This window comes from Pelophylax lessonae (genome assembly GCF_965119305.1).
Source record: "Pelophylax lessonae genome assembly, chromosome: 9".
In the NCBI taxonomy this organism is placed as follows: Eukaryota; Metazoa; Chordata; class Amphibia; order Anura; family Ranidae; genus Pelophylax; species Pelophylax lessonae.
This window is the reverse complement of record NC_138776.1, coordinates 247,682,708-247,694,613: the sequence shown is the minus strand read 5'-3', so window position 1 is coordinate 247,694,613 and position 11,906 is coordinate 247,682,708. Positions and strand designations below refer to the sequence as shown.

Genomic DNA, 11,906 nt, shown 5'->3' with positions numbered 1-11,906 from the left:
GGGTCTGGGGTCCTGCATTCATATAGGGCAGTCAGAAAACTCCTCCTACAAGCTTTAACCAGTGCTTGGTTGGACACTGATAGAAGTTACAAGACTGCTCTAACTGTTGATGAGAAAGAGTATTCAGCAGTTTATATTTACTAAAATAATTGCATTTCCATGTTCTGTGTGCTGTGGGAGAGCAGATATAGTGAATGCAGGGTCCTGGGTTTGGTACCACTTTAAGTCTTCTAGTCTTTCATTTGAGTGATTTATGAATGTTTGCTCAGAGAGCAACTGTTTCAGTGTATCAAAAAATTCACACAGTTTGTTCCTGTATACTTGCTCTACGTACAGAAAGTCAAATCTGAAGGCACATAGTCATATATATACTGTAATTTCCTGACAACCTTTCACACTTTTGAAGGCCCTGGAGCACCAGGACAATGGAAACGCCCACAAAATTACCCCATTTTGGAAAGCAAACACCCCAACACATAATCTAGGAGGCAAAATGTGTCTTTTGAACATGTCATTTTTTTCCTTATACGTTTTTGGAAAATGTGGAAAGAAAATGAAAACGCATTTTTTTTTTTTTTTTTACTTAAAGTTGTCCATTTAGCATAGCAGAAATGACACCCCAAAATACATTCTGCTACTCCTCCTGAATATGGCTATACCACATGTGTGGGACTTTTACACAGCCTAGCCACATACAGAGCCCCAACATGCAGGGAGCACCGTCATTTCCTGACTTCCCATTACAATTTTGGCACTGTAGGGCACTGATAATTACTGTAGTGGCACGGATGAGCACTGATGTGGCACTGATGAGCACTTATGTGGCATGGATGTCACACGACTGAGCACTGATGTGGCATGGATGAGCACTGGCATGGACGTGGCATTGATGGGCACTGATGTGGCATGGATGAGCACGAATGTGGCTAGATGAACCACGGATGAGCACTGAGGTGGCATGGGTGGGCACAGATGAGGCATGGATGTGGCACGGATGAGGCATGGATGAGCACTGAGGTGGCATGGATGTGGCACGGATGAGGCATGGATGTTGCACGGATGGGCCTAGTTGAGGCATGGAGGAGGCAGGGGATGAGTGCAGCTGCAGTCTCTCTCCTCTTACATAGTTACATAGTAGGTGAGGTTGAATAAAGACAACAGTCCATCCAGTTCAACCTGTGTAGGTGTGTGTGACTGTAATCATCTAACATAGCCCTTAATCTCCTGATCCTTGAGATGTAAGTCTAAGAGTCTTTTGAAAGTCACCATACTACCCGCAGAAACCACCTCTTGTGGTAGACAATTCCACAATCTTGTAGCCCTAACAGTAAACAACCCTCCTCGTTGCCTGAGGTTAAAACGCTTCTCCTCTAATCGCATTGTATGTCCTCGAGTCCTCATGCAATTCCTTCGAATGAACAGCTTTTTTTCTAAGCTGAGATCCCCATTAAGATATTTATAAATTGCTATCATGTCCCCTCTCAGACGTCTCTTCTCCAGGGAAAATAAATCGAGCGATTGCAGCCGCTCTTCATAGTTAAGGTCCTCCAACCCCCTAATCAGTTTAGTTGCCCTTCTCTGGACTTTCTCCAGCTCCAACACATCCCTCCTGAGGACTGGCGACCAGAACTGGACAGAATACTCCAGATGCGGTCGGACCAGAGTTTTATAAAGTGGAAGGATTATAGTCTTATCTCTGGAATACATCACTTTCTTTATGCATGCTAATATTCTGTTGGCTTTGGAAGCTGCCGCTTGACATTGCATGCTGTTGCCTCACATGCTGTACCGATCGCTGTGTACAGCATGTGAAGAGAGGAGAGAACTGAACCGGACATGTGCCGTGTTGTTGACAGCTGATCACGTGGTGAAGGGCCACTGTCATTGGCCCTTTACCATGATCCGTGATGCTCTGGGACCTGGCGAGCATGGACACTTCCGTGTGTGCACCCGGGGGGGCACGTAAGAAGTGCGATTTTGGGAGGATGTCATTGTACGCCCTCCCAGAATAAGCCGACCACGCTGTAGCCGTTATCCAGCTATGGCCCGGTCGGCAAGTGGTTAAGAACAAAAAATCTGAACGCACCAAAATCATGTCCTGGAGAGAAGCATTTACCCAGAAAAAAACACCCAAAACGTTTTAACTCTAGACTTCAGCGTTAATTCATCTCAGTGGCTAGGAAAAATAATTTTTCTGGCCAGTGAAATGAATTGATGCCCAAATGTGGTACACGCATTGTGTTTTTTTTCTGATGCCAGAAGATTGACGTTAAGGAGATTTGGCCAAAGCGTCCAGTGTGCATGAAGCCTAAAGGGCTATTGATCTCTACCAAGTTTCTTTTCAGGTTCTAATTCAAAGCCAAGTGGACTGTGTCTCGTAAAAATTAACAAACTGCCCCTTTTTTTTTTTATACCTTTTTATTTTACAAATGTGATCTCTTATTGAATTTATTATTACATTGTTTTATATATTCTCTATTTACATTGTTTTGCTCACACAGATACAGGGATTTTTACACACATTCCCAATAGCTACAGCCACCAGGATCGTGTTTGAAAACTGACAAGCAGACTTTTGCCTGTCAGATGAAAGCATTCTGGCAGATATTCTGCCGCCTGATTGCTATCACATACCCGTGGTAACGACGCTGGTGTGATGGGGGGGAAGAAAAAAGTTGAGTAAAAAATATATTTTTTTCAATTCAATAAAAATTGTTGCATTAAAAAAAAAAATAAAAATGTAGGCCCCTGCCCTTCATATACACACACGTATGAATGTAAACGCACGTGTCTGGGGCGCCCACGTGTGAAAATGCCTATTGCGATACAAATGTTCCATATGGCCGTGCACGCCGCAGTGAGAGCAATATTTCTAGTATCAGACCTCCTCCATAACCCTAAACTGATGACTATAGGGGGGCTTTTAAAGTGTTGCCTATAGAAAATATAGGGTACTGAAGTTTGTACGCTTACAGATTTAATGTTTGACATATTGAATATCATTTAGTCGGTGCAAACTCATCTTCTATTTTATCAAAAATTGGGTCATCTTATTGCATTTGTTTTCCTGGAAATGAACTGTAGTTTATTTTTATCTGAAATGTGTTTTATATTACCTTTGTGGTAATATCGTGTAACACAAAAAAATTGGAACTACCGCTGTTTTATTCTCTAGGGCAGGGGTGGGGAACCTACGTTTCGGGGGCCGTATGCGGCCCCTGAAGTCATCTGGTCCGGCCCCCCATGCAGCTGAGTCTGTGTCTCTCAGCTGATCTGTCAGAATGGAGCCGATGCTTCCTATATAGTTCCTGCTACGTTATTACAGTCTGAGTGAGTCATAGGCGGAGTGATATCAAATGCACTCCACCTGTGACCAATACAGGAAACATCACCTCTTCCTCCAGCGTGGCGCTGCTACACTTCTCATGGCCAGCAGTACCAGCCAGAGCCAGCAGTACCAGCCAGAGCCAGCAGTACCAGCCAGAGCCAGCAGTACACACAGCAGTACCAGCCAGAGCCAGCAGTACACACAGCAGAACCAGCAGTACCAGCCAGAGTCAGCAGTACCTACAACAGTACCAGCCAGCAGTACATGCCAGCAGTACCAGCCTGAGCCAGCAGTACCCACAGCAGTACCTGCCTGAGCCAGCAGTACCCACAGCACAGTACCAGCCATCAGTACCAGCCTGAGCCAGCAGTACCTACAGCACCGTACCAGCCTGAGTCAGCAGTACCCACAGCAGTATCAGCCTGAGCCAGCAGTACCCCCAGCAGTATCAGCCTGAGCCAGCAGTACCATCCAGCAGTACTCGCAGGCGCAGCACAGTACAAGCCAACTATACCCACCAGCAGTACCCGCCAGCAGTTTTTTCAAAACTTACCACCAGAAAAAGTCGACTGCGCTCCAGACTGACCGACGCAAACCTGGGAAACCTGTTGCGAGTAGCAACATCATCAATACCAGCTAACCTCACACACCTCACCAAAGAGAAGCAGTTGCAGCCATCACATTAGGGGTGAGTTAATTAAATGTTTGACCAAATATAACAGGCTAGTTTTTAAGGTAATAATTTTATACAGCCCCCCGAATGGTTTTATAAATACACAAATGGCCCTTGGCAGAAAAAAGGTTCCCCACCCCTGCTCTAGGGTATCTGCTTTCAGACAATATATAACATTTTGGGGGGTTATGTAATCTTCAGTCTAAAATTATTTTTTTTACGCTTGTGTGAAAAAAAATGCAAAAATGCTCTGCCAGCAAAAGTGTTAAACCACAGTCAAACAGCCACACCCACTTTTTTCTGGCCACATCCATATTTTGCCAGTGTACACATAGCATGTTTCATTCCTCCTCTTTAAGAATTGTCCCTCTTTGTCAGGGTCAAATGTTGAAAGGTATGCATCTCGTATCATCCTATACCCTAACATACCCCCACCCTCTCTTCTCCATGCACTGACCATTCAGCATAGGTAGCAGGCTTTCTCTTCTTGGCATACTACTCCCAGAGAGCCTATTACACCTTTGCTCTGCAGATATTCACAATCGCCCAGTCAGGATAGGGTGAGCTGCAGTCCGGGGGGCAGTGGTCAGCACCCCCATTTTTGTAGAAAGGGCTGATCCGAGTAAGAGCTGTGATCAGACTGGGGGTGGCCGATGTGTGCTTAGCTCTGCATTACTGATCCAGGATTGTCCTCTTCCTCCTGAATGTTACTCCTACCTCATCACTCTCCTACAATAAGTGGGCATCTCCTGTCCTACATGCTTTTTACAGGTGATTAGGATAGCACTTTTCTAAATATATCAGTGGGGGCTTCCATATTTTTTCCTCACAATGTAGAACTGGTAGGGGCATAGACAGCATTAAACCTGACAGGTGTTCTAATCCCTCTCCACTCAAAACTAAGAAAAAGTTTTGAGATTGTTGATGGGAAAACGAGCAATCCGTGGTGGAAGGGAAGAAAGTTGCAAAACCTCTGGCCTGCTTTAGTTCACCTTTCCCAGAATCTGATGAAGCCAACTGCGCACTGTGATTAAAGTTGAATTATGAATTATTGAAATATTGAATTATGCCCCTTCTGTTGGTGTAGGCTATTTATGTACCTCTCAGAGATAGCGCCTACCCTATCCTGCCTTAATGCTAAGATATTGCCAAGATGATTTGTGTACATGCATTGTTTGCGGTCCCAGTCAGAGGAGCACTGAGCTCAGAGCTACTGTGATCACCATAGCAATGTTGTAGCAACAAGGCAAACAAGATTAGCACAACCATTTTATGAATTTTCAGTAAAAATACACTACTAAGGTAAAAGCAAGTTCTCGCTAAAGGTGCTAAGAATACTGAATGAACCCTCTACACACTGCTCTACACCCTTCTAGCAAACTTTACATAAAACAGGGATTTTTAGTTCACATGCATTGCAATACATGTTTAAGCTGGCCAACTGCATCAAAGTAATCCCTCTCTGGCCAGACCTACACTACACTATACTAATCTACGCTACACTACATTACACTAATCTACTCCCCTCCACCATGCCCTAATCTAGTCTACCCTGCCCTAATCATCACTACTATAACATATATACAAATAGCATTTTTAATTTAATAATCCTTTCTGTGGCCCCTCCGGGCTCGCTCCTCTCTGCGGACTTGCCGGACTTGCACCCCTCTCTTACTCTCTGTCCCACCGGGCTCGCAGCTCCCTCTTCTGCTTTGCCAAGGATCGCAGTTCTCTCTGTGGCCCCGCCGGGCTCGCATCTCGCTCTCTCTCCATGGTGCAGTCATGCTTGCACTTCTCTGTGGCCCCGCAGGGCTTCTATCTATATTTGCGGCCCCATCAGGCTCTAACCTCTCTCTTTTTGCAGCCTGGCCAGGCTTGCACTTCTCTCTGTGCGACCCCACTGAGTTCACACCTTTCTCTGGGGCCCCACAGCTCTCTCTGCGACCTCGCCAGGCTCGCACCCCTTTGTGGCCCCGCCGGGCTCACACCTCTTTCGGCAGCCCCGCCTGGCTTGCAGCTCTCTCTGCGGCCCCGCCGGGCTTGCAGCTCTCTCTCTGCAGCCCCGCCAGGCTTGCAGCTCTCTCTCTGCGGCCCCGCCAGGCTTGCACTCCTCTCTGTTTGACTCCGCAGGGTTCGTACCTTTCTCTGCGGCCCCACTGGGCTCACACTTCTTCTTTCTGCAGCCTTGCCAGATTTACAGCTCTCTCTGTGGCCCTGCCGGGCTCACACCCCTCTGTGGACCCGCCGAGCTTGGACCTCTCTGTGGCCCCACCGGGCTTACACTCTGCTCTGTGCAGCCCCACCGGGATCACACTTTTGTTTGCGGCCCCACAGCTCTCTCTGCGGCCTCACCAGGCTCACAGCTCCCTCTGTGGACCCGCCGGGCTCACACCTCTCGCTTTGCAGCCCCTCAGGGCTTGCAGCTCTCTCTCTGCAGCTCTGCCAGGCTCCCACATTTTTTTGATGTCTTGTACACGGTGGAGGGATATCTCCCATAAATCGAGCCTCTGGCGCTGCCTTCTGAGTCCATCCTGTGGAAGAACAAAATCAGTCACTGCTCTGCAAAGGGGGCATAAATTGCTTTGCTCCCTCTATGTTCCGATGCAGCTTGAATGAAATACATGGGAGCAGGGCAGGATTGTAATGTCCTCTCCTGCTTCCATTTCACTCAAGCAGATGACACATGGCAGCTCCTCATACTCCCTGACCGGTGGTCTGGCTGGTCCTCAGCAATGATGCGCTCCCTTGGTGATCGACTCCTGTTGGACCTGGCGTTCTCACATTGCTATCGAAGAGCAGTTCTTGATAGTGTGCGATGGGCAATTGGTGAATCCATGCCTGTAATAATAATGACTTGATTTCAGCATTTCTGTCATGTAACCCATTCTAGCAGAAATTAAACCTTAAATCTCTCTCTGCGGCCCCGCCAGCCTTTCACTTCTCTGTGGCCCCGCCGGGCTCGGACCTCTCTCTTTGTGGCCCCGCCAGGTTCTAATCTCTTTTTGCAGCCCCACCAGGCTTGCACTCCTCTCTGTGCGACCCTGCCGGGTTCGCACCTTCCTCTGTGGCCCTGCCAGGCTCGCACCTCTCTCTGCAGCCTCGCCAGGCTTGCAGCTCTCTTTGCGGCCCCGCCGGGCTGGCACCTCTCTTTCTGCGGTCTCGCCAGGCTTGCACTCCTCTCTGTGTGGCCCTGCTGGGTTTACACCTTTCTTTGCGGCCCCTCAGCTCTCTCTGCATCCTCACCAGGCTCGCAGCTCTCTCTGCGGCCCCGCCCGGCTCGCACCCCTCTGTGGACCCGCCGGGCTCACACCTCTCTCTTTGTAGCCCCTACGGGCTTGCACCTCCTCCGCGGTCCTGCTGGGCTTGTAGCTCTCTCTCTGCAGCCCTGCTAGGCTTACAGCTCTCTCTGCAGCCCCGCTAGGCTTGCACTCCTCTCTGTGCGACCCCGCCGGATATACACCTTTCTCTGCAGCCCCGCTGGGCTCGCACCTCTCTCTGCAGCCTCGCCAGGCTTGCAGCTCTTTTTGCGGTCCTGCCGGGTTCGGCCCTTTCTTACCTCTCTCTCTTTGCAGCCCCACCAAGCTTGAACTCCTCTCTGTGTGACTCTTTTACTTTGCAGCCCATCAGGGCTCTCTCTGCAGCTCTGCTAGGCTCCCACCTTTTTGTCATAATTTATATTCCTGTAAATAAATATATATATTTATTGTAATCTACACTATACTACACCACAAACCTGTAAAGGCCAGGAAGTTGGTGGTCCCTTCTCCCTGTTTATTAATATTTCACCAGATGTCCTCTGCTTTCACGGATCTAAATAAACAGAATATATGTTAAACATAGAAGACCCAGTCTGGATTTCCAACTTCATCAAGGTCAAAGTAAAGCCCAAAGTTGTCGATGTCTTCTACACGGCGGAGGGGTATCTCCCATAAATCGTGCCTTTGGCGCTGCCTTCTGAGTCCATCCTGTGGAAGAACAAAATCAGTCACTGCTCTACAAAGGGGGGGCATAAATTGCTTAGCTCCCTCCATGTTCTGATGCAGCTTGAATGAAATATATGGGAGCAGGGTAGGATTGTAACGTCCTCTACTGCTTCCATTTCACTCAAGCAGATGACACATGTGGGCAGCTCCTCATACTCTCTGGCCGGTGGTCTGGCTGGTGCTGGCTGGTTCACAGCAATGATGCGCTCCCTTAGTGATCGACTCCTGTTGCTGTCAAAGAGCAGTTCTTGATCGTGTGCAATGGGCAATTGGTGAATCTGTGCCTGTAATAATAATGCCTTGATTTCAGCATTTCTGTCACGTAACCCTTACTATGAGAAATTAAACCTTAAATGAGTAGGACAAGTGTCTAATTTTTAACAGAATATAGGATTGGACCTGCAGCTCTGCCCCCCCCCCCCCCCCCCAGGCTCGAACCTCTCTCTTTGCGACCCCGCTGGACTCGCACCTCTCTTTTTGTGGCCCCGCCGGGCTTGCACTTCTCTCTGTGCATCCCCGCCGGGTTCACACCTTTATCTGCGGTCCCGTCGGATTTACACCTCTATTTGCGGCCCCGCCGGGCTCACACCTCTCTCTTTGTGGCTCCGCTGGGCTCTAACCTCTCTCTTTTTGCAGCCCCACAAGGCTTGCACTCCTCTCTGTGCGACCCAGCCGGGTTCACACCTTTCTCTGCGGCCCCGCCGGGCTTGCACCTCTCTCTGCAGCCTCGTCAGGCTTGCAGCTCTCTAAGTGGCCCCGCCGGGCTTGCACCCCTCTGTGGCCCCACTGGGTTTGGACCTCTCTCTTTTCGGCCCCGCCGGGCTGGCACCTCTCTCTTTCTGCGGCCCCACCGGGCATGCACTTCTCTCTGTGTGGCCCCACTGGGTTCACACCTTTCTCTGCGGCCCCATCTCTCTCTGCAGCCTCACCAGGCTCACACCCCTCTGTGGACCAGCCAGGCTCACACCTCTCTCTTTGCAGCCCCTCCGGGCTTGCACCTCCCTCGCGGCCCTGTCTGGCTTGCAGCTCTCTCTCTGCAGCCCCGCTGGGCTTACAGCTCTCTCTGCGGCCCCGACCAGGCTTGCACTCCTCTGTGTGACCCCGCCGGGTACACACCTTTCTCTGCGGCCCGCCGGGCTTGCACCTCTCTCTGCAGCCTCGCCAGGCTTGCAGCTCTCTGTGCGACCCCCGCCGGGCTTGCACCTCTCTTTTTGTGGCCCCGCCGGGCTTGCACTCCTCTGTGCGGCCCCACAGCATTCACACCTTTCTCTGCGGCCCCACAGCTCTCTCTGCGGCCTCACCAGGCTCGCAGCTCCCTCTGCGGCCCCACTGGGCTCGCACCCCTCTGTGGACCCGCGGGGTTTACACCTCTCTGCAGCCCCTCCGGGCTTGCACCTCCTCCGTGGCCCCGCTGGGCTTGCAGCTCTCTCTAATGCCCCGCACACCTCTCTGTGTGACCCCCCCGGGCTTACACCTATCTCTGCGGCCCGCCGGGCTCGCACCTCTCTCTGCAGCCTCGCCAGGCTTGCAGCTCTCTCTGTGGCCCCGTCGGGCTCACAATTGTCGTTGTGGCCCCGCCGGGCTCGCACCTCTCTTTTTTCGGCCCCGCCGGGCTTGCACCTCTCTCTCTGCAGCTCGCAGCTCTCTCTCGGCAGACCCAGCTGGACTCGATCTTCTCTACAGCCCCGCCGAGCTCGCAGCTCACTCTCTGCGGCCTGTTGGGTAAACAGAATATATGTTAGACATAGAAGACCCAGTCTGGATTTCCAACTTCATCAATGTCAAAGTAAAGCCCAAAGTTGTTGATGTCTTCCACACGGCAGAGGGGTATTTCCCATCGAGACTCTGGTGCTGCCTTCTGAGTCCATCCTGTAGAAGAACAAAATCAGTCACTGCTCTGCAAAAGGGGCATAAATTGCTTTGCTCCCTCTGTTCCGATGCAGCTTGAATGAAATACATGGGAGCAGGGTAGGATTGTAATGTCCTCTCCTGCTTCCATTTCACTCAAGCAGATGTGGGCAGCTGCTCATACTCCCTGGCCGATGGTCTGGCTGGTCCTCAGCAATGATGCGCTCCCTTGGTGATCGACTCCTGTTGGACCTGGCGTTCTCAAGAGCAGTTCTTGATCGTGTGCGATGGGCAATTGGTAAATCCATGCCTGCAATAATAATGACTTGATTTCAGCATTTCTATCATGTAACCCTTTCTATTAGAATTTTAACCTTAAATGAATAGGGCAAGTGTCTAATTTTTAACAGATTTCAAGTGTGATAGGTGGCTGTCTCATAGCTAAACCTTAAAATAGGAGATAATTTAACTACTTCAGCCACTGCAATGTACCCGTACATCGCCAGATTGAAGTGGTTATACCGGGATTGGACCTGCTGCTACAGGCATCATCCCAGTATCTATTTTTTTAGCCAGCAATGCTCTTTAATGTAAAAGTAATCAAGTAATCCTAGCGGCTAATTTAGTGATAGCTAATTAGCCGCTGCATTTCTTTTATTGGCAAAGCAGATTCGTCTGTCCCACTTGGGAGCCCGGGACTTAATCCAGTGCTTCCACCAGCTAACCATAGGGAATGACTGAGGACTGGAACATCCCCAGATCTATATAAAGAGAACCTGTCACTGCTCCAGCTATCACAAGGGATATGGTTCATCCCTTGCGAGTAGCCAAAAAAGGGAACAAATAAAATTAAGAAGTGTAAAAAAAAATAGGTATTAAAATAGAAAAAAAATGGAACAAACCCCTATCCCCCCATGTCATGCACAAAGGCATGATGTTCCCACCACACATCAAACGTCACTGCTCTGCAAAGGAGGCATAAACTGCTTTGCTCCCTCCCATGTTCCAATTCAGCTTGAATGAAATACCTGGGAGCAGGATAGGATTGTAATGTCCTCTCCTGCTTCCATTTCACTCAAGCAGATGACACATGTGGGCAGCTCCTCATTCTCCCTGGCCTGTGGTCTGGCTGGTGCTGGCTGGTCCTCAGCAATGATGCGCTCTCTTGGTGATCGATTCCTGTTGGACCTGGCGTTCTCACATTGCTGTCGAAGAGCAGTTCTTGATCGTGTGCGATGGGCAATTGGTGAATCCATGCCTGTAATAATGTCTTAATATCAGCATTTCTGTCATGTAACCCTTTCTATCAGAAATCAAACCTTAAATGAATAGGGCAAGTGTCTAATTTTCAACAGATTTCAAGTGTGATAGGTGGCTGTCTAATAGCTAAACCTTAAAATTGGAGATAATTTAACTACTTCAGCCACCGCAATGTACCCGTACGTCGCCAGATTGAAGTGGTTATACCAGGATTGGACCTGCAGCTCTGGCTCTCCCCCCCCCCCCCCCCCCCCCGGGCTCGGACCTCTCTCTTTGCGCCCCCCGCCGGGCTCGCACCTCTTTTTGCTCCCCCGCCGGGCTTGCACTCGTCTCTGTGCAGCCCCGCCGGGCTCGCACCTCTCTCTGCGGCCTCGTAGCTCTCTCTTTGCGGCCCCGCTGGGCTTGCAGCTCTCTCTCTGCGGCACTGCCAGGCTTGCACTTCTCTGTGTCCCCGCCGGGCTCGGACCTCTCACTCTGTGGCCCCGTCAGGCTCACACCTTTCTCTTTGCGACCCCACTGGGCTCGCACCTCTCTCTTTTTTTGGCCCAGCCAGGCTCGCACCTCTCTCTCTGCGGCCCCATCGGGCTTGCTGCTCACTCTCTGCGGCCCCGCCAGGCTTGCAGCTCTCTCTCTCTGCAGATCCCGGCGCGCTTGCAGCTCTCTCCCTGCAGCTCTGCCAGGCTCTCACCTTTTTATCCTAATTTACATTCCTGTAAATAAATATATATATTTATTGTAATCTACACCACAAACCTGTAAAGGCTAGGAAGTTGGTGGTCCCGTCTCCCTGTTTATTAATTTCTCACCAGATGTC

General features: G+C 50.1%; 1 protein-coding gene across 1 annotated transcript in view; it reads left to right on the top strand.

Annotated features, from left to right (window-relative positions):
• The window catches only part of LOC309564357 (uncharacterized protein), a 1,447,080-nt gene that overhangs the window by 717,294 nt on the left and 717,880 nt on the right, over positions 1–11,906 (top strand). The window lies entirely within an intron of this gene.